At 43.6% G+C, this 25,959-nt stretch overlaps 1 protein-coding gene and 1 pseudogene across 2 annotated transcripts in view; both read left to right on the top strand.

Moving 5' to 3' along the window:
* The window catches only part of SPTSSA (serine palmitoyltransferase small subunit A), a 36,741-nt gene that overhangs the window by 4,661 nt on the left and 6,121 nt on the right, over nt 1–25,959 (top strand). The gene's annotated exons all lie outside the window — the stretch shown is intronic.
* Nucleotides 13,746–14,933, top strand: LOC112628919 (annotated as a pseudogene). The gene has a single exon (XR_003120503.1). The product of XR_003120503.1 is annotated as an etoposide-induced protein 2.4 homolog pseudogene (transcript).

The following is a 25,959-nucleotide window of genomic DNA, read 5'->3' as shown; positions in this document are numbered from 1 at the left end:
TTTGTCAAGGAATATTTGAACTTTTTCCATGTGCAGACATGTTTCTATCTTACAGAGAAATGGGACATGACACCTGCATTAAGACAAAAGATAACAATAAAAAAGAATCTGATAAGTGCTAATTAGTATTACAGTATGTACTACAAAAGGAGACCTACCATAGACTGAGAACCACTTACCTCATCTCAGGAGGAGACATTTTTAACAGACGTTTCAAAAGTTTCCTTTCCCTACCGGCATCCAAAGGTGGGAAAGAAAAGACCAGGTTTTGGCCAGGCGTGGTGGCTCACGCCTGTAATCCCAGCACTTTGGGAGGCCGAGGCGTGCAGGTCACAAGGTCAGGAGATCGAGACCATCCTGGCTAACACAGTGAAACCCTGTCTCTACTAAAAATACAAAAAATTAGCCGGCCATGGTGGCAGGCGCCTGTAGTCCCAGCTACCCGGGAGGCTGAGGCAGGAGAATGGCGTGAACCCGGGAGGCGGAGCTTGCAGTGAGGCGAGATTGCGCCACTGCACTCCAGCCTGGGCGACAGAGGGAGACTCTCCGCCAAAAAAAAAAAAAAAGACCAGGTTTTGTAACCAAGAGAGGCTTTTGTAACAGTGAGATTGGCCCTGAAGTATCTCACTGGATAACATTGTAACCATGCCTGTTGAGAGGTGAAAAAACTAAGAATAGTTTGTTAAAATAATTTGAATCAACTTTGGGAGGCTGAGGTGGATGGATCACCTGAGGTCAAGAGTTCAAGGCCAGCTTGGCCAACATGGTGAATTCTTGTTGCTACTAAAAATACAAAAATTAGTGGGGCATGGTGGCTGGCGCCTGTAGTCCCAGCTACACAGGAGGCTGAGGCAGGAGAATCGCTTGAACCCGGGAGGCAGAGGTTGCAGTGAGCCAAGATTGCGCCATTGTACACCAGCCTGGGCAACAGAGCAAATACTCTGTCTCAAAATAATAATAATAATAATTCGAATCAGAAGTATGCTATTTTAATCGGTTTTCTTTTTTTTTTTGAGATGGAGTCTCGCTCTGTTGCCCAGGCTGGAGTGCAGTGGCGCCATCTTGGCTTACTGCAACCTCTACCTCCTGGGTTCAAGCGATTGTTCCGTCTCGCCCTCCCGAGTGATCCACCTGCCTCGGCCTCCCAAAGTGCTGGGATTACAGGCATGAGCCACTGTGCCCGGCCAAGAATACAGGTGTGTGCCACCACGCCCGGCTGATTTTTGTATTTTTTAGTAGAGACAAGATTTCACCATGTTAGCCAGGCTGGTCTTGAACTCCTGTCCTCAGGTGATCTGCCTGCCTCGGCCTCCCAAAGTGCTGGGATTGCAGGCATGAGCTACCGTGCCCGGCCTATAATCTTGTTTTATTGATTAAAAAATAGAGTCATATTAGTCTATAATCACGGCTATATTTGCCCATCTCTCTGCTGCTGCTGATGTTTCCATGGCATTTTATTTTAAGCAAAATGTGGGCAGTTTTTTGGTTTATGTTAGGAATTAGATTCCCCCTGAAAGACAGTTCATGTGTCTTGAAAACATTTTTTTTCCACTTTTAAACTACAGTGCTGGGCACACAAATAATGCTTAAAAAACATTTGTTTATATATTGATTTGTTATTTTATTTATTTATTTATTTTTTGAGACAGGGTTTTGCACTTGTTGCCCAGGCTGGAGTGCAATGGTGTGATCTCGGCTCACTGCAACCTCCGCCTCCCGGGTTCAAGTGATAACTCCTGCTTCAACGTCCCAAGTAGCTGGGATAACAGGCATGTGCCACCACGCCTGGCTAATTCTTTGTATTTTTAGTAGAGATGGGGTTTGTCCTGTTGGCCAGGCTGGCCTCAAACTCCTGACCTCAGGTGATTCACCCACCTCGGCCTCCCAAAGTGCTGGGATTTCAGATATGAGCCATTGCGCCGAGCTGATTCGTTATTTTATTTATTTTATTATTTATTATTTATTTATTCATTCATTCATTTATTTATTTATTTTTTGAGACGGAGTCTCGCTCTGTCACCCAGGCTGGAGTGCAGTGGCCGGATCTCAGCTCACTGCAAGCCCCGCCTCCTGGATTTACGCCATTCTCCTGCCTCAGCCTCCCGAGTAGCTGGAAATACAGGCGCCCGCCACCTCGCCTGGCTAGTTTTTTTTGTATTTTTTAGTAGAGACGGGGTTTCACCGTGTTAGCCAGAATGGTCTCGATCTCCTGACCTCGTGATCTGCCCGTCTCGGCCTCCCAAAGTGCTGGGATTACAGGCTTGAGCCACCGTGCCCGGCCTGATTCGTTATTTTAAAGCAATTGCAGAAGTATTTGAGAGTGGGAAAAGAGACCTGATTTTTTTTTTTTTTTTTTTTTTTTTTGAGATGGAATCTCACTGTTGCCTAGGCTGGAGTGTAGTAACGCGATATCGGCTCACTGCAGCCTCCACCTCCCGGGCTCAATGGATACTCCTGCCTCAGCCTCCCGAGTAGCCGGGATTACAGGCATCTGCCACCATGCCCAGCTAATTTTTGTATTTTTAGTAGAGACGAGGTTTCACCATTTTGGCCAGCCTGGTCTTGAACTCCTGATCTCAGGTGATCCACCTGCCTCGACCTCCCAAAGTGCTGGGATTACAGGCACGAGCCACTGCACCCGGCCAAGAAACCTGGTTTTAAACCACTTTTAGAGTGGTTTTGGAGCTTGGCTGCTTCTGATGAACAGAATGCAGTTCTCAGAGAGAACTTAAATTTAAAGGGATTAGGTGAACTTTTTTTCATTTTATTATTTTATTTTTTTAAGAGACAGGGTCTTGCTCTGTCACCCAGGCTGGAGTGTTGTGGTGCAATCATAGCTCACTGTAAACTTGAACTCTTGGGCTCAAGTGATCGTCTCGCCTCAGCCTCTTCCTCAGCCTCCTGAATATCTGGGCTAATTTTTTTTTTTTTAATTTTTAGTAGAGACAGGGTCTTGCTATGTTGCCCAGGCGGTCTCAAACTCTTGGCCTCAAGTGATCCTCCCACCTCGGCCTCCCAAAGCATGGGAGAACTTCTTTGACTTACCTTGGAGCTGTTAACAAAATTTACATTGCTTTGTTTACTCATTTGTAAAATGTGTATGTTTGTTGAATTCTGTACTCCACAAGTATTATGTACCTTCTATTTGTCAGATACTATTCTAGAAATTGGGGCTATAACTGTAATAAAACATAAATTTTTTCTTCTGATGCCACTAGATAAAGAAATGAAATATATAGATTATTAGATTGTTACAACTGTTATGGGTAAAAATAAAGCAGAACAGGATGGAAAGTAAGGCAGAAGGACATTTTTCTTTTTCTCCTCTTCCCTCCCTCTCTTCCTTCTTTCTTTCCTTTACTTTCCTGCTTTCTTTTTTTGACAGAGTCTTGCTCTGTCACCCAGTCTAGGGTGCAGTGGCATGATCTCGGCTTAAGCTTTTCTGCCACCTCAGCCTCCTGAGTAGCTGGGAATACAGGCATGCTCCACCACACCTGGCTAATTTTTTTTTTTTTTTTTTTGTAGAAACAGGGTTTTGCTATGTTGCCCAGGCTGGTCTCCAACTACTGGGCTCAAGTGATCTGCCAGCCTTGGGCTCCCAGAGTGCTAGGACAAGTGTGAGCCACCCACCATGCCCAGCTGAGTTTTTTTTTTTTTATTCCCTACTCCCCGGTTTTAGCCAGAGTGGCCAGGAGAGGACATTTGGAAATATTTAAGGAGGGAGATAATTCTAGAGGAATGAGCATTCCAGGCAAAAGGCACAGGAGGTGCAAATGGCCTGAGGCATGAGGAAGCCTGGCATGTTTCAGGACTAGCAGAGAGGCCAGTTTGGCCGGAGCCAAGTGAAGTGGGGTATGAATAGCAGGAAAGGTCAGATGATGAAGGGCCTCTGAAGCTAAGATTTGAGGAGATGAAGGCAGGTGCTCATACCTTTTGAATACTTTCGCTGGTTAAAATCCAGGAATACTTTTTTTCACTGACATTTTAAAATTTAATAAAGTAGGCAAGTGAACCATAAGAATATACATTTTTGTTGGGAAGGGTAAGGGAAGTCCCCTTCCCATTTTGTTGGGAAGGGGGTAGCCAGAGGTTGGTTAACAAATACGAAATTACAGCTAGATAAGAGGAGTAAGTTCTAGTACTGTAGGGTGACTCTAATTAATAATTTATTGTATATTTTCAAATAGCTAGGAGTGCAGATGTTGAATGTTCCCAACACAAATAAAGATAAATATTTGAGGTGATAGATACGCTAATTACCTTGATTTGAACATTATGCACTGTATACATGTATCAAAATATCACACTATACTCCGTAAATAGGTATAATAATAATAATTTTTTTTTTTTAGATGGAGTTTCACTCTTGTCACCCAGACTGGAGTACAGTGGCATGCTCTCAGCTCACTGCAACTTCCACGTCCCAGGTTCAAGCAATTCTGCCACATCCTCCCAAGTAACTGGGATTACAGGCGCCTGCCACCATACCTGGCTAATTTTTGTATTTTTAGTAGAGATGGGGTTTCGCCATGTTGGCCAGGCTGATCTTGAACTCCTGGCCTTAAGTGATCCTCCTGCCTTGGCCTTCTAAAGTTCTGGAATTACAGGCATGAGCCACCATGTCCAGCCAATAGGTACAATTACTTATTATGTGTCAATTAAAAAAATAATAAGTGCTGAGTACAGTGACTTGCACCTGTAATACCAGCTACTTGGTTGGCTGAGGTGGGAGGATCACTTGAGCCTAGGAGTTTGAGACCAGACTAAACATAGCAAGACCTGTCTCTAAAAAAAAAATAAAATGATAAAAAAATATACATTTTTGGGGCCAGGTGCGGTGGCTCACGCCTGTAATCCCAGCGCTTTGGGAGGCCAAGGTGGGTGGATCACAAGGTCAAGAGATTGAGACTATTCTGGCTAACACGGTGAAACCCCGTCTCTACTAAAAATACAAAAAAATTAGCTGGGCGTGGTGGTGGGCGCCTGTAGTTCCAGCTACTCGGGAGGCTGAGGCAGGAGAATGGCATGAACCCAGGAGGCGAAGCTTGCGGTGAGCCGAGATCCGGCCACTGCACTCCAGCCTGGGCAACAGAGGGAGACTCCGTCTCAAAAAAAAAAAAAAAAAAAAAAAATATATATATATATATATGTGTATGTGCGTGTGTATATTTATACATATATATGTATATACACTTTTTTTCCTCCCTGGGATTCCAAGCTATTTTCATTTTGGATGGAAAAAAATAGAACCTAAAAGCATTTTTTTTTTTTTTTTCATTTTTAATGTATTGTCCTGAGTTCTGTCTCTGTTTCCAAGAAGATGGATTTCATTTCTTCCTTTAGGGAAACTAGGGAGTAGTTTCAGGAAAAATAAGAATTTACACATGTTATCAGATAGAGCCTTCTGGTGTTATTTCAGCTGAGGGAGCCGGGCAGCAGGTGCTTTGGGATGTAGGGCAGGAAGGGCATGATGGATTGGGAGTGCTCAGAGAACTTTCAGGGAGGCATTTGAGTGGGTTTGTTTCTCTTCCCACAACATGGATAAGAAGGTACAGACCAGGGTACAGAGGCGTACTGGGATGGTGAGTACTCCAGTCAGACTGGCTGGAGCAGGCATTCTTTTGGGAAAAATAGGTGGGAAATAAAGTTGAAAAAGTAGGCTGGGGCCATCCATTAATTCAACAAATACTGTGTGCATTCCTTGTACCAGATGCTGGCTTTGATGCTTGTGATACATCAGTGAAGCAGAAGAGACAAAGATTCCTGCCCTCATGGAACTTTCATAGTAACGAAGTAATAGAAAAGTAGATCATGGCCCAGGTGTCAGAAATGTGGGGGTGTGATGGAGTTGTTGGTTTTTGTTTTTGTTTTTGTTTTTTTGTTTTTTGAGACAGTCTCACTCTGTCACCCAGGCTGGAGTGCAGTGGCATGATCTTGGCTCACTGCAACCTCTGCTTCCCAGGTTCAAGTGATTCTCCTGCCTCAGCCTCCCAAGTAGCTGGGATTACAGGCATCTACCACCATGCCCGGCTAATTTTTGTGTTTTTAGTAGAGATGGGGTTTTGCCATGTTGACCAGACTGGTCTTGAACTTCTGACCTCAGGTGATCTGCCTGCTTTGGCCTCCCAAAGTGCTGGGATTATATGCATGAGCCTCTGCGCCCAATAGAGTTGCTGGTTTTAAAAGAGAGTATCAGGAGAGGCTTCATGGAGGAGGGAGGGGTATTTGAGCAAAATATAAAGGTGGTAAAGGAGTTAATGTGGGGAAGAGCAGAGCTGGAACAGCCAGTGCAAAGTCCCTGAGTCAGGAGCCTGCCTGGCATATGTGAGGAGGGTCACTGAGGCAGGTGTGGCTGGAGCAGAGTGAGCCTGGGCCAAAGTGGTGGGTGGTGAGGCCAGAGAGTCAATGGAGGGCCTGTAAGGGCCAGAGTAAGAATAGACCTTGAGTGAGGAGTGATCCAATTTACCTTTATTTAAGTTTTTTTTTTTTTTTTTTTTTTGAGACGGAGTTTCACTCTTGTTGCCCAGGCTGGAGTGCAATGGTGCGAACTTGGTTCACCAGAACTTCCACTTCCCAGGTTCAAGTGAGTCACCTGCCTCAGCCTCCCAAGTAGCTAGGATTACAGGCATATACCACTACAACCGGCTAATTTTGTATTTTTAGTAGAGACAGGGTTTCGCCATGTTGGTCAGGCTGGTCTTGAACTCCCGACCTCAGGTGATCCGCCCACCTTGGCCTCCCAAAGTGCTGGGATTACAGGCGTGAGCCATGGCACCTGGCCCCTTTTATTTAAGTTTTTAAAGGTTAACTCTGGTTATGGGGTTTGGAATAGGCGAAGGTCTGTGAGAGGAGGCAGTGGTAGAGGCAAACGTCAGTGTTTTGGTTTGAGGGTAGTCTTTGAATGATAATGAAAAAAGAGCATTACAAATTTTAAGCTATATGTTATTTTCAGTAGCAACTAAATTATTTTCTTAGATTTTTGCTATATCCTCAGATGCTTACAACTTAGCACTTTTTAATTCTCACATGATCCTCCCCCCTTCGGCTTCCCAAAGTACTGGGATTACAGACGTGAGCCACCACTCCTGGCCAAAAAGGACTTTTTTTGCATCTCAATATACTAATTAAAGTATTTGGGAGTTTGGAAAATATGAATTTTTAAGTCGTAGATAAAATAGATTATACATTCTTATGGTTGAAACACAAAAGACACAAAAAGGTAGTTGGTGACAGTCTTCCTTCCACCCCTGCCCGAGCCACCCTGTGACAACCAGCGTCAGCAGTTTCCTGTGCATCTCTCCTGAGATATTCTGTGAATGTATAAAAAATATACTCTTTTTTTTTTGAGACAGAGTTTCGCTCTTTTGCTCAGGCTGGAGTGCAGTGGCGCGATCTCATCTCATTGCAACCTCTGCCTTCTGGTTCCGAGTGATTCTCCTGCATCAGCCTCCCCAGTAGCTGGGATTACAGGTGCCTGCCACCATACCCTGCTGATTTTGTGTATATTTAGGAGAGATGGAGTTTCACCATATTAGCCAGGCTGGTCTCGAACTCCCGACCTCATGATCTGCCCGCCTTGGCCTCCCAAAGTGCTGGGATTACAGGTGTGAGCCACCGTGCTGGCTCCTATTTTTTTTTTTTTTTCTCAAGATGGAGTCTTGATCTGTCACCTAGACTGGAGTACAGTGGTACAATCTTGGCTTACTGTAGCCTTGGCCTCCTGGGTTCAAGCAGTTCTGCCTCAGCCTCCCGAGTAGCTGGGATTACAGGCGCCCACCACCATACCTGGCTAATTTTTGTATTTTTAGTAGAGATGGAGTTTCACTATGTTGGCCAGCCTGGTCTTGAACTCCTGACCTCAAGTGACCCACCCACCTTGGTCCCCCAAAGTTCTGGGATTACAGGCATGAGCCACTGTACCTGGCTGGGAAATGCACAATTGTAAGATTAGGAAGTAATGTGGGAGAAGTAAATACATTTATAAGGGAGGATGGGAAGGACAACCAGCAAACCACAAGAATTCTCAGACAGATCAAGCTCTGGGAGTGCAGTGGAGGCAGACCACCTTTAACTGGTTTCTTCTTAAACTATCCTCACCTCCTGAAAAGTTGTCTTGTTACCTCTAGGGCCCCACTGCTTTAGTTTGAAGAAAACTGCTCTAGCCTGTTTTACATGTTAGCCTTTATATTTGGCTGATTCAGTGAGAATGTTAGGATATCTCTTAACTTTACTCCTTAGAATATTGACTTTTTCTTTTTTTTTTTTTTTTTTTTTTTTTTGAGACGGAGTCTCGCTCTGTCACCCAGGCTGGAGTGCTGTGGCCGGATCTCAGCTCACTGCAAGCTCCGCCTCCCGGGTTCACGCCATTCTCCTGCCTCAGCCTCCGGAGTAGCTGGGACTACAGGCGCCCGCCACCTCGCCCGGCTAGTTTTTTTTTTGTATTTTTTAGTAGAGACGGGGTTTCACCGTGTTAGCCAGGATGGTCTCGATCTCCCGACCTCGTGATCCGCCCGTCTCGGCCTCCCAAAGTGCTGGGATTACAAGCTTGAGCCACCGCGCCCGGCCAGAATATTGACTTTTTCTTAAGTAGTTTTTGGTTGGTAAAGGTAGAAAATAATGAAACCTGTGCTTAACAAGAACTAAATGGTCTATACCAGGACAGGCAGAGAATATCATGGTTGGGTTAATGGCAGTGGGAGCCACACATTGATATTCCGCAGCAGTGTTTCAGCATGTGATTCTAGTGATTTATGAGTAGTGATCACTATAGGCCCTGTCTCCATTTTCTTAAAGACTTTATGATTCCTCCAGACTATGAGTGTTGTAACATTTATGGTACATAGGAGCTAAGATAGGTGTTTTTTTTCTCCCTAAAACAGGGTCTTGCTCTGTTGCCCAGGCTGGAGTTCAATGGCTGGCATAATCTTTAGTTCACTGTACCCTTGAACTCCTGGGCTCAAGCGATCTTCCCGCCTCAGCTTCCCAAGTAGTGGGGACTACAGGCACACACCACCATTCCTAATTTTTAAATTTTTAGTAGAGACAGGGTCTCACTATGTTGCCTAGGTTAGTCTTGAACTCCTGGCCTCAAGCAGTCCTCCTGCCTCAGCTTTCCAAAGTGCTGGGATTATAGGTGTGAACCATTGGAACTGGCCTCTTTTTTTTTTTTTTTTAAAGAACAAACCCCAAATGCTCAAATTTAATAATTTAAGCTGGCCAGGCACGGTGGCTCATGCCTGTAATCCCAGCACTCTGGGAGGCAGAGGCAGCGGATCACGAGGTCAGGAGATCGAGACCATCCTGGCTAACACGGTGAAACCCCGTCTCTACTAAAAAATACAAAAAATTAGCCGGGCGTATTGGCGGGCGCCTGTAGTCCCAGCTACTCGGGAGGCTGAGGCAGGAGAATGGCGTGAACCTGGGAGGCGGAGTTTGCAGTGAGCCGAGATCTCGCCACTGCACTCCAGCCTGGGCCTCAAAGCGAGACTCCGTCTCAAACAAACAAAAAAATAAATAAATAATTTAAGCTGTGTGTTCCAGAAGATGTACTTGATAGAGGATATACACTTTTTATAAATTGGAATGTTGAAAAAATAGTAGTTATGGAATGGTAGAAAGATAGTATTTATGATCAATAGTTATGAGAAATAGAAGTTTTACTAATACAAGGATTTTGGTCAGCATGTATTATATATGCTTCTGAAAAATTGCAAAATAATTGGGTTTATGGGAAAATAGTATTGAAGCAGACCACTCAAAATGTATGCAATTTAGTTAGTATGCAAGCACTAACAAACACAATACTTGGCATCTTGAGGGAATAACTTGGATATCCCAGACAGGCAGGCAGCTCAGCTTCACTGGAAGCTGCCCGAGGGGACATGACCAAAGCATGGACAAAGTTGAATGGAAATGTCAGCAGTAGGTGCTGATGTAATGCAGATAGTGTGGGCTGCCATTGAGGCAGTGTAGGGGCAGTGCCACCTGCCACACTAGCTGAGAGCGGTGCTACCCTGGAGGTGCCTTTCTCTGAAGAGGGAGACTGGGTGCAAACGTGAATTTCTGATTTTCTTAAAATAGTTAAAAGGACTTCTGTCTGTATAGCTGAGTTGAGAGATGTTTCCTGCTTGAGGTGATACAGTTGACCCTTGATCCACTTGGGGGTTAGGAGTGCTGCCCCCAGGCCCTCATCCTCACCCCACAGGCAGTTGAAAATCTGTGTATAACTTTTGACTCCCCAGAAACTTTACTAATAGTCTACTTTTGACCAGAGCCTTACTGATAACGTTAACAGTCGATTAACACATATTTTGTATGTTATATGTATTATATATTGTATTCTTACAGTAACGTAAGCTAGAGGAAAGAAAATCATGAGGAGGAGGAGGGGGTCTTGCTGTTTCAGGGGTGGCAGAGGCAGAAGAAAATCCATGTATAAGTATAAGTAGACCTGCACAGCTCAAACCCTTGTTTTCAAGCGTCACCTAATTATTTTCCCACTAATCTGCTCCCCTAACTGATGAAATATCCCATATGAAGGAATACAGCTCGTATACTCTACTAGTCATATGTGAATTATCTGATGTTACAGAAACATGTGCTGTAGCAGAACAGATTATATTTCAGAGCAGACTGAGAACTTTTTTCCCCATAACAATGGGACTTCAAATCTTCCTGAGGGTAATAGAAGCTCAAATCAATAAAGGTGTGCCAGAGACACCATAGCCTCAGTGTCTTCTGGGATTAGAGCTACAAACCATTTCCAGGATTTTAGTCCATAGTGAAAAATATTCAGTTTGTAATCATTACTGATTTCAGCAGCATGCTTTGTTGTTTGTTTAGTTTTAAAAGAGCTTGTCATCAAGTTGTAGTTTCTAAAAACAATTTTCATACTTAGGTTTGTATAATCAGCACACTATAGAAAGCTTAGAGAATGGATTTTGCTTGCTAAACACTAACTTCTGATGGTGATGTGCTATCCTTTAACATGACCCATGAATATCAAATTGGTTAACATACAGAGGAATGTGACAGTATAATACTTGTGACAGTATAATATTTTCCACTTGCTTCAATGTAAGGAAACTAGAAAAGTACCAAGAGATAGTCAATATGTCTAGGAAAAATTAACTTTCTTTTTTTTTGTGGGGGATGGAGTCTCTGTTGCCCAGGCTCCAGTGCAGTTACACGATCTCGGCTCACTGCAAACTCCACCTCCTGGGTTCAAGTGATTCTCATGCCTCAGCCTCCCGAGTAGCTGGGATTACAGGTGTGCACCACCGTGTCAGGCTAATTTTTGTAGTTTTAGTAGAGATGGGGTTTCACCACGTTGGACAGGCTAGTCTTGAACTCCTGATCTCAGGTGATAATGCCTGCCCTGGCCTCCCAAAGTGCTAGGATGGAATTACAGGCGTGAGCCACCACTTTCTTTACATTTCTGTTGGTGATGATCTGCAGTTTTTTAAGGTCAAGGGAAAAGAAAGCTACAGTAATAAGGAAGATTTCCTGTTTGGGGCTTCATTCAGTAGCCTGCAGCTGCTTTCACTTAGGGCTTTGATTGCTTTTCTGTAAACAGCATGTGATAATACTTCGTCAAATGCTTTGTTTTCTCTTTTCATTAAGATGATTTCTTAGATTTATCACAACTTTTGAGTATTTCTAAGGTTAAATAACATTCTAGAATTGATTTTTTTTTTTTTTTAAATGGAGTCTCATTCTGTCACCCAGGCTGGAGTGCAGTGGCGCGATCTCACTGCAAGCTCCGCCTCCCGAGTTCACGCCATTCTCCTGCCTCAGCCTCCCGAGTAGCTGGGACTACAGGCGCCTGCCACCATGGCTGGCTAATTTTTTGTATTTTTAGTAGAGACGGGGTTTCACCATGTTAGCCAGGATGGTCTACGTCTCCTGACCTCATGATCCGCCCGCCTTGACTTCCCAAAGCGCTGGGATTACAGGCGTGAGCCACCGCGCCCGGCCTAGAATTGATTTTACAAAAGAAATTTGATTAATATAGGATTGGATTGCTTTAAATGTTTTAGCTTTGCTTTTTAATGTGACTAGTGTAATCAGACTTAAATCATTAAAATTATTTAGAGTAGTGAAGATATATAAGTCACACCCACTGGAACAAATGTCTATGACCTTTTCCCAATGAGAAACTACCTTTAATTTTTCCAAAGTCTTGTGATTAGATTACTAAGGTGGGTGATGATAGTTTAGAGTTACTGATTGGAACAGGAAATGTTAGTTGCTATGGTTTTGTTTCTAATGTACTGTATTTATTTGTAAAGCATTTCCTCTCTTTATTACAGGACTTTTTTTTTTTTTTTTTTTTTTTTTTAAGTTGCTGATAATGGCCTTTTTATGGGCCAAAAAAAAAAAAGAATCTTTATTTCTTTCCTAGCTTGCTGGAAACTTAGCTTATGTTTAGGAGATTCCTCTTAAAGAAGAGAAAACAACATATAGATTCTATATATGGCTTCACATCTACTTGCTTTTATGTCCATGGAACCCATAAAATATTTATGTTATGCCCAGGTTATAAAGAACCTCTGATTCATTCAGCCCTTGAACAAACATTTGTCTTCAGCACCTGCACAGTATCCTGGCACATTATTTGCTCAGTTCTGGGATGGTTCATGAAGCACCTACTTTATCAAGTGATGCACTAGAGCTGGAAGCAAAGGCTCAGTAGAGGTGCTCTGTCAAACACTTAAGTCAGTGTTTACAGACAAGTCATAAACACAAAACAGAACAGCCCATTTTTTAGTTTTTGAGGTTGTATTCTAGATTGCACTTTGTTCTCTATTGCTTGAGTCATGGAACCCCCTCTAGAATATAGACCTGAGTAATTTGTATATAGCTACTGGCACTTATACAAACAGCAAGAAGAGTTCGGTAAATAGAAAGATTACTCTAGTACTTTGTATATTATCTTCCAATATATGTGTATTGCATAAAACTGATGAATTTTTACATTTTTTCTTTGTGTACATGTGAAACAGAAGATTGCCTTATGGACGATTGACAGGTGGTACCTAAATGTCCTCTTCAGACAAGTGGGGTCCCATGTTAATGAAAGAAAGGACCTCATTTTATGAAGAAACTCAGGTCCAGAGAGGTTGTGACATCCTAGGATTACACTATAAATTAATAACAAATTAGTAGCAGGATGAACTTGGGCAAACATAGGTCTAAGTCATGATGTTAAATGCTCAAACCCTCAAAGAACAGTTTTAATAAGGATTACATTGCCTTCTCTTGCAGAATAGGTTCGATTCTGAATTCTCACAATCCTGAAAGATAGGTGATGTATGTCCACATTATATTGATAAGGAGACTAATGTTCAGAGAGCTTTTGACACAAACAGAGATGGCAGAGTTATGACTCAAACCTGGGTCTCCTCTAGTGCTGTACTGTTTCTACTACCCATTTCTTAAAATTCAGTGTGTCAAGGATACTTTAAATTTTGAGAGGCTTGTTACAGAATGAGATGGATTGAGAAATCTATACCAGATAGCAAGTTATAGCTGGTATACTTTGTTATATATATGTTTAGCTTTGTGAGAGCACTTCTGAATGTCATAATAAAACCAATGCCTAGGCCGGGTGTGGTGGCTCACGCCTATAATCCCAGCCCTTTGGGAGACTGAGGTGGGTGGATCACCTGAGGCCAGGAGTTCAAGACCAGCCTGGCCAACATGGTGAAACCCAGTTTCTACTAAAAATATAAAAATTAGCCCCATGCGGCCCGGGCATGCCCAGTGCGGGCACAGTGGCCCCGGCCCTGGAAGCGCCCCGGCAGAGCCAGCCGTGGTGGGTGAGGGGCCGGGCCGGAGCCGCGGATCCTTCATGGTGAGAGATTTGGGAACACTTCTCTCTCCTCTGTGTAGTTGATAGTTTGGTGGTGAAGAGATGGCTGACAGTGTCAAAACCTTTCTCCAGGACCTTGCCAGAGGAATCAAAGACTCCATCTGGGGTATTTGTACCATCTCAAAGCTAAATGCTCGAATCCAGCAAAAGAGAGAGGAGCAGCCTCGAAGAAGGGCAAGTAGTGTCTTGGCACAGAGAAGAGCCCAGAGTATAGAACAGAAGCAAGAGAGTGAGCCACGTATTGTTAGTAGAATTTTCCAGTGTTGTGCTTGGACTGGTGGAGTGTTCTGGTTCGGTCTCCTCTTGTTTTATCGAGTATTTATTCCTGTGCTTCAGTCAGTAACAGCCCGAATTATCGATGACCCATCACTACATGGAGATGTTTGGTCGTGGCTGGAATTCTTCCTCACGTCAATTTTCAGTGCTCTTTGGGTGCTCCCCTTGTTTGTGCTTAGCAAAGTGGTGAATGCCATTTGGTTTCAGGATATAGCTGATCTGGCATTTGAGGTATCAGGGAGGAAGCCTCACCCATTCCCTAGTGTCAGCAAAATAACTGCTGACGTGCTCTTCAACCTTTTGCTGCAGGCTCTTTTCCTCATTCAGGGAATGTTTGTGAGTCTCTTTCCCATCCATCTTGTCAGTCAGCTGGTTAGTAGTCTCCTGCATATGTCCCTTCTCTACTCACTGTACTGCTTGGAATATCGTTGGTTCAATAAAGGACTGAAATGCACCAGCGGTTGCCTAACATAGAAAGGAATTGGCCTTACTACTTTGGGTTTGGTTTGCCCTTGGCTTTTCTCACAGCAGTGCTGTCCTCATATATTATCAGTGGCTGCCTTTTCTCTATCCTCTTTCCTTTATTCATTATCAGCGCCAATGAAGCAAAGACCCCTGGCAAAGCATATCTCTTCCAGTTGCGCCTCTTCTCCTTGGTGGTCTTCTTAAGCAACAGACTCTTCCACAAGACAGTCTGTCTGCAGTCGGCCCGAGCAGCTCCGCAGAGAAGTTCCCTTCACCACATCTGTCGCCTGCCAAACTGAAGGCTGCTGTAGGCCACTGAGTTGCCTGCCATCCAAATGGAATGAGCGGGATTGGAAGAAAGCTGTGGCAGCTCTTTTCCCTGTTCACCTCCCCCTGCCCGGGAGGGTAGGACCCACTCTGCCAAGGGCCCTCTGCATATTCCCTTCTCTCTGAGGAACTGAAATTTTTGTCTCTGGTACACGTAAGGCAGAATGTTCCCTGACACCAGTGTGTGGATTTTTAACATCACCATGAGTCTGAAAGGACCACAAGTTTTTCTGCAGCTATTTTCTAGCATTTGCCAGTCCTCGTGCCTAGACTGATTTGAATACTTTGTTTTTCTCCCTGTGCCATTTACCCTTCCACCTTTCCATCCTGCCTTCCACCACCCTTGGATGAATGGGTTTTGTAATTCTAGCTGTTGTATTTTGTGGATTTGTTATTATTATTATTTTTTCTGTGAAGCACATACATTGGATATGGGAGGTAAAGGAGTGTCCCGGTTGCTCCTGGTCACTCCCTTAATAGCCATTACTGTCTTGTTTCTTGTAACTCAGGTTAGGTTTTGGTCTCTTGCTCCACTGCAAAAAAAAAAACCCTGAAGAGATGAGATAGGAGGAAAGACCTCACAGCCAGTTCTGCTGGGTTTTAAGGAGTGATTTTCTTTCTTCCCCTTGAAGGGGAAAAAGCTATTTTCACTGGTACATTTAACGTCCCCCAACTATGGGGAGGTACCAATTATGGACAAGTGCCACTGCAACAACACTAAACCTGAACTTTTCAACTCTGTTGGGGGTGGGAGGTGGTGGGCAGAAATTTACTGTTGGCTACTGCCAGGTCTGTTTCATATTTCTTTTTTTTTTTTTTTATTTGAGACAGAGTCTCGCTCAGTCGCCCAGGTTGGAGTGCAGTGGTGTGATCTTGACTCACAGCAACCTGCGCTTTCTAGGCTCAAGCAATACTGCCTCATCCTCCTGAGTATCTGGGACTACAGGCATACATCACCATGCCTGGCTAATTGTTTTCTTTTTTTTTTTGTAAAGACGGCTTCACTGCTGTTGCCCAGGCTGGTCTTGAACTTTTGACCTCAAGTGATCCTCCCACCTTGGCTTCCCAAAATGCTGGGATTACAGGTGTGAACCACCACCCCCGGCCCGCATTTTTTGATTATTAGAAGTTCCTCACTGCCCTGTTATCTGCTTGTTCACTTACCTGTCCCTGTATAGCTAATTTATTATTTTTTAAAAAACTTTTTAGATAGAGTCTCACTCTGTCGTCCAGGCTGGAATATAGCCGTGTGATTTCAGCTCACAGTAGCCTCAAGCTCCCAGGCTCAAGTGATCCTCCCACCTCTTTCTCCAGAGTAGCTGGGACTACAGGTGTGTGCCACCATGCCCAGCTAATTTTTGTATTTTTTTGTAAAAGAGATGGGGTTTTACCATGTTGCCCAGGCTGGTCTCATATTCTTGGTGTTAATGGTGGAGGGTATCCCGGTTCTTAGTGTCTTGAACAAAGAATTGGTCAAAACGCACAAACAAAGCAAGGAAGGAATGAAGGGTTTTATTGAGAATGAAAGTACACTCCATAGTGTGGGAGCAGGCCTGAACACAGGGGCTCAAAGGCCCGGTTACAGAATTCTGGCGAGTTTAAATACCCTCTAGAGGATTCCATTGGTTGCTTGGGGTATGCCCTATGTAAATGGAGAGGATGAAGTAAAGTTACAAAGTCATTTACTTGGCATACACCCTATGGAGAGGATATTTCCTGTCATAGCTGAAGTGTGAATCGGCCTTATGTTCTCTGCCTCCAGACACTATTTTTCTGCCTCATCTCCCCACTGAGAGATGTGATTCCCATAAATCTTTATGGGAGGCAGAGGGACCAATGTTATTTTTCTATAACTACTTCATGCTGCCTTGTGGCCTAGTCCCTACCTATTGGGGACCACAGAACTCTCACCCTGCTCTATCTAGTGAAGGTAGGGTAGCTTTTTTTTTTTTTTGAGATGGAGTTTTTACTCTTGTTGCCCAGGCTGGACTGCAATGGCGTGATCGTGGCTCACTGCAACCTCCGCCTCCCAAGTTCAAGCGATTCTCCTGCCTCAGCCTCCCAAGTAGCTGGGATTACAGGTAACCCACCACCATGCCTGGCTAGTTTTTGTGTTTTTAGTAGTGATGGGGTTTCACCATGTTGGTCAGGCTGGTCTTGAACTCCTGACCTCAAGTGATCTGCCCACCTCAGCCTCCCAAAGTGCTGGGATTACATGCGTGAGCCCCTATGCCCTGCCAGCAGGGTAGCTTCTTGATGGCCAGGGGTGGTGACTTCACTTGGAATTGGCTGGAACCTTTGGTGGCATGGTCATCTGAAGCTTGATGGTCTCTAGGTGAGAGGGAATGAATTCGGTTAAAAGATTTAATGGGAACTTCAGAGGTAGATGCCTATGCTATCAAAAATGTTTGTTACAGAGATTTGCAGAAGAAAAAACAAAACCTTGTCTGTTCTAGAACCCATGTGTTTCCTTAAAGTCTTAGCACAAACAACCCCGTTTCGGTTTGGTTTGGTCTGTTGGGGCCCAGTGGATGAACTTAGTCCAAAACAATGGCCTCCCAGGATTTTGTTGAAAAAATTCCCCCTTTTTGTTCAGATTCTCACTTAGGTGAGAGTATGACCAAAACTTAGGGCTGTAGGACCACTCTCAGTTACCATCATTTTCGTTTCCAGTCTCAGCACATCATTTATAGGTTAAGTCCTCATGGTTGCACATTTCCTTCAGCTCTTGTCATTCCAGTTGAAGAGAGATAATATGACATTCTAGAGATGGCTGCATGCAAGCATTTAAAACCTTTCAGACAATACAGCACTTCAGGGAGACGATTATTATGACTGTTGGGAGGATAATACCAAGAGTTCAGAGTATGATCCTTACCCGGGTCCCCATACCAAACCACCTAAAATTACATAGATTAAAGAATGACCTGGATGAAGAGTCTGCTTGCTTGACCAAATGGTTTTTTTTTTTTTTTTAAAAGAGATGGAGTCTTACTCTGTCACCCAGGCTGGAGTGCCATGGCACAATCTCGGCTCACTGGAATCTCCACCTCCCAGAGTCAAGCGATTCTCCTGCCTCAGCCTCATGAGTAGCTGGGATTACAGGTGCCCACCACCACGGCCAGCTAATTTTTGTCTTTTCAGTAGAGATGAGGTTTCACTATGTTGGCCAGGCTGGTCTCGAACTCCTGACCTCAGGTGATCAACCTGCCTCAGCCTCTCAAAGTGTTGTGATTTCAGGCGTGAGCCACTGCGCCCAGCTGATTAAGTGGTCTTTTCATTAATCCCCTGCAATTGAATTTTTATAATATGCAATCTGTATTTCTCCATAGGCCACAGGTGCCAGCAGCTGCACAGATACTTCTCTGTTTAGCCAATTCTATTATTTAGTGTAACTTACACAAGAGAATTTAAAGTCTGTTGTGTGATATAGCTTTTAAAGTAGAATGTGCTATAGAGCCTATCACGAGGGATACATTTCTAATCGTTGCTTCTTTCACTTTAAACCATGGAAAAAGAGCCAAATAACTGATGCCCTTCTAGATGAGTGAAGGTCTCCTGGCAATGTTCTCTTTAACCCATGATGTGGGTTAAGAGGAGTGAACCAGTGTTTTGTTTTTGACTGATTATGAGGCAATGTATGTACCATTAAGGTTTCCTACCTACATTGGGCCTTCATTTGTTATCTGTCAAAGTATAAGGTTATCCAGGTAGAAGGCTGGCTGCAGACTCCTTTATAAATAAAAGTATACCCCATAAATGCACATAACGGACCCCTTTTCCACTTCTATTGTTCGTAGAGATGTAGGCAAGAAAAAAATATTCAAAGATAAGAGTTTCATGATAGTAGAAGTCTTAATCTGTGAACTTGGAAAAGCTGTTCACATCAAGGATGCCATCTTCTTGGGAGAAATTTCCCTGGTTAGCTTTATCTCAAAGGTTCCAACGGATGCAGTTCCAAAAGCGTGGAGGGACCCCTCTCAGTTGCGAGACCATGAACCCAAAGCCCAAGGTCCCAAAGTTTTGTTGTAGTGTGGATGGGAAGGACAGTCTTTCTCTAACGTTCTCAGAAGATTCAAATGATAAAAAGCTTTTTTTACCTGGTGAAAATACACTGTAGCATAGAAATCTACTGTTACAACATCAGCCCTCTTGCATGGGAAAGCTTTTATACAACCAGATAGCAGTGGAATGAAACCACTTTATAAAATGTTGAAATGGTGCACCAGAAGACCAAATGTGCGTGAAGCTTTAATTGTCTTCCCAGTAATATGGCACCAAGTATTAGTTATAAACTATTTTAAACAATTTTAGTATCAACTGGTTTGATTTGGTTATTTCTGTGATTTACAATAACTTAACATAATAATTATAGTTGATAGCATATACTTAGACATTAGAATTTTAGAAATCCCATACGATTTTGGAACATAGTATTATTAACAAAAATATAACCTAAAGAAGATTGAACATAGTTTTGGCAATCCCATGTACCTAAACATGTCAAATAATCCTGTTTACCTCTTTTCTGGATGTTTTCAGGGATCCTCTGATCCATCCAGAAAGTCAGGCATTTGGAAAGACAATTTTGAAACTGAAGTTTGATTTTGGAATTCCAGATTACCATACATTATATATTTTACCAAAATGATGACTCAGAAATTTTATTTTATTTATTTTTTTTGAGACAGAGTCTTGCCCTGTTACCCAGGCTACAGTACAGTGGTGTGATCTCGGCTCACTGCAACCTCTGCCACCCAGTTTTAAACAATTCTCCTGCCTCAGCCTCCTGAGTAGCTGCGATTACAGGTGCATGCCACCACACCCAGCTATTTTTTGTGTTTTCGTAGATGGGGTTTGGCCACACTGGCCAGGCTGGTCTCGAACTCCTGACCTCAGGTGATCTGCCTGCCTTGGCCTCCCAAAGTGTTGGGATTATAGGTGTAAGCCCCTGCGCCTGGCCTAGAAATTTTAAAGAAGCAAAAACCTTTTATAACCTTTTACCAAAAAGAAAAAATTTTTTTTTCTACTATTTTTACACAGCTTGCATGTAAAACTGTTTTTAGTAGTCTTTTTTTTTTTTTTTTTTTTTTGAGACAGTCTTGCTCTGTCGCCCAGGCTGGAGTGCAGAGGCGCGATCTCGGCTCGCTGCAAGCACCGCCTCCCGGGTTTACGCCATTCTCCTGCCTCAGCCTCCCAAGTAGCAGGGACTACAGGCACCTGCCACCTTGCCCGGCTAGTTTTTTGTATTTTTCAGTAGAGACGGTTTTTTGTTTTTTGTTTTTTTTTCTTTTAGATGGAGCCTGATTCTGTTGCCCCAGGCTGGAGTGTAATGGCATGATCTTGGCTCACTGCAACCTCTGCTCCCAGTTCAAGTGTTTCTAGTGTCTCAGCCTCCCAAGTAGCTGGGATTACAGGTGCCCACCACCACCCCTGGCTAACTTATATTTTTAGCTGAGATGGGGTTTCACTATGTTGGCCAGGCTGATCTCGAACTCCTGACCTCAAGTAATCCGCCCTCCTTGGTCTCTCAAAGTGTTGGGGGATTACAGGCATGAACCATCGTGCCTGACCTGTTTCTGGTAGTCTTATTGCATGTTACAATGTTGACTCTTAGCAATTTTTTTTTTTTTTTTTTTTTTTTGGAGACAGAGCCTTGCCCTGTGGCCCAGGCTGGAGTACAATGGCACAATCTTGGCTCGCTACAATCTCTGCCTCCGGGGTTCAAACAATTCCCCTGCCTCAGCCTCACGAGTAGCTGGGGTTACAGGAGCCCGCCACTACGCCCAGCTAATTTTTGTATTTCAGTAGAGACGGGGTTTCACCATTTTGGCCAGGCTGGTCTCAAACTGTTGACCTCAGGAGTCGCCCACCTCGGCCTCCCAAAGTGCTGGGATTACAGATGTGAGCCACCGTACCTGACCCGATTCTTAGCAATTTTAACTTTAGTGTAAAACCTGGTAAGTTATGTTCTGGTAAGATTTGACTGTTTCTAGCATAACTAGGGGCGTGACCAACTCCACGTGTCTCCTGGCCTTACCTAGCTGGAAGGCAGGCAAGTTAAACAATTTTCAAAAGCGAAGGAAGCAGTTTATGACCGTAAAGCATTTAGCAAACCTAGTATTTGAACATAATTTAGACCAAATGTTTACATTTTGAATACATTTTTACCAATAATCTTTAAAACCATCTTTATTTCCCAAAGATTGCTAAAGTCACATGAACTAAAAGGCGTTACACTTTCTATTTTCTGACAAAATATTTGATTTAAGCTCTTGTTATTATTAAACCAATTAATTTAAAACTTTACAGAGGAGATTAACCATTTTGCTTATAGAGAAAGCAGGCCAGAAACTGAGTGGTAAGAAATTCTTACCCTTTTGCTGGCATGCCAGGTTGCTGGGTTCTCTGTCCCTGAGCGGCCCTAGCAACCCTGTTTGACCGTATGCAAACAGACACATTACCATGAATTAAGAATATTCACAAATAGTTTGCAAATTTTGGAGAAATTAGGCAGAGAGAGAGAAAAATATGACTCAAATTCTATTTATGAAAGTATCCTTCGCCAGGAGCGGTGGCTCACGTCTGTAATCCCAGCACTTTGAGGGGCCCAGGCAGGTGGATCACCTGAGGTCAGGAGTTAGAGACCAGCCTGACCAACATGGTGAAACCCCATCTCTACCAAAAATACAAAAATTACCTGGGTGTGGTGGTGGGCACCTGTAATCCCAGCTACCTGGGGGGCTGAGGCAGGAGAATCACTTGAACCTGGGAGGCAGAGGTTGCAGTGAGCCAAGACTGTGCCATTGCACTCCAGCTGGGTAACGAGAGCAAAACTCCATCTCAAAAAAACAAAAAAAACAAAACATATCTAGACATGTATACACACACACAAAGGAAGATCCAATAGCTTGGAACCTTGACCACGAGATAGCAATACAAGCTTGGCGGTTTTACTTTACCCCAGGAGATAATCCAAGGAAGACTGTGAACCAAAATTTCGGGTAAAGCAATCTCCATGGCAGTTTGATTTTTAAAGGCCAAACCTCCCCAGACTCCAAGGAGCACTGGGGCTAAACGGTAGCAAAGGAGCGTGTCACCTGTTAACCAGGCCCTCTGCTTAGAACCACAGCACAAAAGCCTGGATGCATGTAATGCCATTCCACTTTCCCATTCAACAGTAAACTCCAGATTCCAAACAATGTTGGGGTCAAACAGCATTCATTGCAACTGCGAGAGTAAATTCTAAGGAGGGCCTAGTATTAGACCTCAGAACCTCTGCCAAGAGCATCCCCTTTGGGCAGGTTGAGGTCTGCAGGACCCCTGGAGCGTCTCCTGTGGGGTCCAGTCTTAGAGTGCCAATGTCTCTGACCGTAGGTGGGCACCAGTGCCACATGCAGGTTTTCCCTTCCAGAGCCTACTATGAGCTTTAGAAGAATAGCCATGAACTGTAATGAGAACTGGATGCTGGGTGGGCCTTTTCCTTAGCCAGTTGAGTATGATAAGGGAAAAATTTAGTCTAAGAAAAGAAGGTTTAAGTCCCCTGAAACATGGGTGACTTTGCTCTGAGCTGCACCACATGTAGGAATCAGGGACCATGTGCGGAAAAGATTAAAAAAAAAAAGAGTCCAGGGCAATTATAAATACGTGCTGAGGCCTCACAAGGTGGCTCACACCTGTAATCCCAGCATTTTGGGAGGCCAAGGTGGGGGGATTGCCTGAGGTCAGGAGTTTGAGACCAGCCTGGCCAACATGGTAAAGCCGCGTCTCTACTAAAAATACAAAAATTAGCTGGGTGTGGTGGTGGGCGCCTGTAATCCCAGCTACTCAGGAGGCTGAGGCAGGAGAATCGCTTGAACCTGGGAGGTGGAGGTTGCAGTGAGCTGAGATTGTGCCATTGCACTCCAGCCTGGGCAACAGAGTAAGACTCTGTCTCAAAAAAACAGCCGCTAAAAGACTGAAAAAGAAAGAAAGGAAAAAAAAAAGAAAAAAGACCCAGGTTCCTTAAGTGGACTGGGCGGTGGTAGTTAGGCTTCTCCACATGGAAACCCCTTAGTTTCACTAGCCATGGTCAGAAACCTGCAGTTGCTTCCATGTTTAGGTGCTACCCATATGGGTCCTGGGTGGGAAAGGAAAAGAGAGAGCGCGATATTCCCCTGTATGGAGCAGAAAAGAAAAGGAGAAAGAGGAAAAAAAAAATTCCCAAACTTGAGGCTTACCTCTTCCTCCTGGCTGGCTTGCCAAAATATGTTAACTGTGGAGGGTGTCCAGGTTCTTGGCGTTTTGAACAAAGAACTGGTGAAAATGCACAAACAAAGCAAGGAAGAAATGAAGGGTTTTATTGAAAATGAAAGTACACTCCACAGTGTAGGAGCGGGCTTGAGCATAGGGGCTCAAAGGCCTCGTTACAGAATTTTTGAGAGTTTAAATACCCTCTAGAGGATTCCATTGGTTAGCTGGTGTACGCTCTGTATAGATGGAGAGGGTGAAGTAAAGTTACAAAGTCATCTGCTTGGCCTACACACTATGGGGAAGCTATTTTCTGTCATAGCTGAAGTGTGAATTGGCCTTATGTTCCCTGCCTCCAGATCCTATTTTCCTGCCTCACTGGTCTCAAGTGATCCACCTGTCTTAAGTTCCCAAAGTGTTGGGATTACAGATGTGAACTGCCTCGCTGGGCAACTTTTTTTTTTTTTTTTTTTTTTTTTTTTGAGAGACAGGGTCTCACTCTGTTACCCATGCTGGAGTGTGTATACAGTCTTGAACTCTAGTATCTTATATTTTAACCAGGCAAAAAACCTGTTCAAATTTTGATAAGTTACTATTTCAATTAGAATTTTAAAATCATGCTTTTATATGCATGTAAAAAGTTTAAAAGCTTGAAAATTTAATGTTCAGAAAATTGAGCTTAAGTTTCAGATTCCTTTTTTTTTTTTTTTTTTTGAGATGGAGTTTTTGTTCTTGTTGCCCAGGCTGGAGTGCAATGGTGCCATCTCAGCTCACCGCAACCTCCACCTCCCGGGTTCAAGCAATTCTCCTGCCTCAGCCTCCCAAGTAGCTGGGATTACAGGCATGCGCCACCACGCCTGGATAATTTTGTATTTTTAGTAGAGACAGGGTTTCACCATGTTGGCCAGGCTGGTCTCGAACTCCCGACCTCAGGTGATCCACCCACCTTGGCCTCCCAAAGTGCTGGGATTACAGGCGTGAGCCACCATGCCCGGCCAAGTTTCAGATTCTTGATTTATAGTGGAATAATCCCTGTTAGGCTAATTTATGCATATTCCTTAAGTGATATATTCTCCATACTAAATTGAAGAATTAGTACCTTAAAGACTATGTAACATACATATTTAGATAGCTGATTTATAGTAATCACTCCTATTGGAGTTGAAATTGAGCCAATGACCTTAAGATTATTACTATACCATTTTCATTTGTTTGGTATATATATTTATAAGGTTTCCATAAAAGCTGTAAAAAAAGCAAAATTTGTTCTTAACTACCATATTGCCTGGAAACTGGTTTTGTCTTTTCTGTAGTTATTATCAAGTTTGTCAGCCACAGTAATGTGTGGAATATGTAGAAAGCATCATAATGAATCTAGTCACATGACCGTCTCTAGTCATCAAATGTCTATTTAGCATGTTTTTTGTTAGATGCTGGAGATACAAAAATAATATTATTTCTCTGTTTAAGGAGTTGATAAGTTTAGTGAGATAAGTACATCTACAAATAGGTAACGTCAGGTGGTAAGTGCTGTGTTACTCACTTTCATACAAAGTATTAAAGGAGCTATATGAGCATTAAGGAATAATTAGTTCTGCCAAGGGGCTGGGGTAAGAATGGGAAAAATTATGAACGCCAGGGAAGGCCTAATAGAAGAGGAGATAACTACTGAGCTAGAATTATTAGGTTTTACCAGGGAGAATAGGGCATTTCATATGTAGGAAAGTGTGTAGTGTAGTGGTTAAGAACACAGACACACCGGAGTTGGACTGATTTGGTTTGGAACTGGCCCCTTTACTTTGTTGTTGGGGAGGTTACTGGAACTTGATGAAGTGCTTAACTAGTACCAGACACACACTAGACATTCGCAAAGTGAAAGCTGCTGCCGCCACTGTTATTCTTACTTATATTATTATTAAAAAATAAGCAAAACCAGAGCAGTATGGAAATATATAATGTTGTTTTCTGAGACTCTTGTAATATGGCTGCAAGTAGGATATATGTGTATTAGGGAGTGGTTTGAACTGTTGGGAAGTACAGTGGAAAAGTAGCATGGTACTTGTGGTTGGTCCTCACCTAGGTCTCCTTTCTTTTTTTTTTTTTAATTTTATTTTTATTCTTGGTAGAGACATTGTCTTACTATGTTGCCTAGACTAGTCTCGAACTCCTGAGTTGAAGTAATGCTCCCACCTCGGCCTCCCAAAGTACTGGAATTAGAGGTATGAGCCACTGCACCTAGCTTAAGTCCCCTTTAATAGCTGATGTACCCCACCCCCCAGCCTCTGTGAGTGTTGGCTGCTAATGACTTATAGCTCCTTCTTTCTCCAGAGTATTGTCCTCTGCCAAGCAGCTTTCTTGCTTAGGTGGATTTTCTGTATCCCACCCTATAGCCAGTGATTGACAGGTAAGCAGATACCTGTCATGCCTTAATCATTTATCATTGATTAAGGTTGGGGGGGTGAGATTTAAGAGTCATTTGTGGCCGGGCGCGGTGGCTCAAGCCTGTAATCCCAGCACTTTGGGAGGCCGAGGCGGGTGGATCACGAGGTCAGGAGATCGAGACTATCCTGGCTAACATGGTGAAACCCCGTCTCTACTAAAAATACAAAAAACTAGCCGGGCGTGGTGGCGGGCGCCTGTAGTCTCAGCTACTTGGGAGGCTGAGGCGGGAGAATGGCGTGAACCCGGGAGGCGGAGCTTGCAGTGAGCCAAGATCACGCCACTGCACTCCAGCCTGGGAGCACAGCGAGACTCCATCTCAAAAAAAAAAAAAAAAAAAAAAAAGAAAA

This window comes from Theropithecus gelada, chromosome 7b (assembly GCF_003255815.1).
Source record: "Theropithecus gelada isolate Dixy chromosome 7b, Tgel_1.0, whole genome shotgun sequence".
Classification (NCBI taxonomy): Eukaryota; Metazoa; Chordata; class Mammalia; order Primates; family Cercopithecidae; genus Theropithecus; species Theropithecus gelada.
This window is presented reverse-complemented; position numbering and strand designations above follow the sequence as displayed.